General features: G+C 40.8%; 1 pseudogene; it reads right to left on the reverse strand.

Moving 5' to 3' along the window:
- Positions 1 to 203: 203 nt before the first annotated feature.
- LOC125400513 (translationally-controlled tumor protein-like) lies at positions 204 to 724 on the reverse strand (annotated as a pseudogene).
- Positions 725 to 1,012: the final 288 nt, after the last annotated feature.

The following is a 1,012-nucleotide window of genomic DNA, read 5'->3' on the forward strand; positions in this document are numbered from 1 at the left end:
AAATGCACTTTATTTTTAGACTTTCTACAAGAAAGACGTGATTTTCTTTAAAAAGAAAAAAAAAGGAACACTGTCTCTACTCCAAATAAATCGTTGTCAAAATAAAAGCCCAAAGTAGCTTCAATCCCATTTGTCCTAAGTCCTGGTGTTGTGTGGATGGTAAGTAGCAGTCAATCATGGTGACAGGTGATGGTTCCAATTTGTTAATGTATTTCCATCTCTAAGCCATCCTGAAAGAAAATTATGAAAGGAGTCACACCATTTTCATGGTTGTCCAGGAGAGCAACCATGTCTTCTGAATTCTTGTTTTCACCAATAAAACCTGGTAGTTATTGAAAATTAGCAAGGATGTGCTTGATTTGCTCTGCTGCAGTCCCAGTCATAAGACTTTACTCTTTCTGCTTCCTGTTCTTCAGGTTTGCTTTTGAGTGATTTCATGTAATCCAAGATGTACTTTTTGTAGGCTTCTTTTGTGATGTTGGTTTCTTTTAAGTGGTGGTTCATGACAATGTCAGCAAAGGCGACTACTGTACTTTTAGTACCTTCACACTCTGGGCCTTCAGCAAAAATGTTTCCCCCAATTGAACAAGTCATCGATGTTACCCTCTGCTCTACTGACCACCTAGCCCTCCACCTCCAGGCCCAGCATGTCCATGATGTCCTGGATGTTGTAGATGTAGGAAAACATCTGGTCATGGCTGATGAGGTCCCGGTAGAAGATCATGGTGGCACTAGCCTGAAGATTCTGAGTGTAACCAGAGCAGCACTGGTGCGGGCAGAAAAGGCTGACTTGGGCCCTCCCCATCCTCATAGAGAGGGCACATTCCTCTATGTCATCACCAGCTTCCCTCTGTAAGTTTTTATGAAGTCATGAGAATGTTCTTATTTATTAATACAAAAGGGAAGTAAATAAGAATAAAGACTACACCAAAGTAGAGAATTACTGCATGTTTTACAAAACACTTCACCGCCCGAAAACACTAACATTGACCCACATCTCTAGACTAAGAAA

The sequence above is a fragment of the Myodes glareolus genome, chromosome 4 (assembly GCF_982192425.1).
Source record: "Myodes glareolus chromosome 4, mMyoGla1.1, whole genome shotgun sequence".
Taxonomy (NCBI): domain Eukaryota; kingdom Metazoa; phylum Chordata; class Mammalia; order Rodentia; family Cricetidae; genus Myodes; species Myodes glareolus.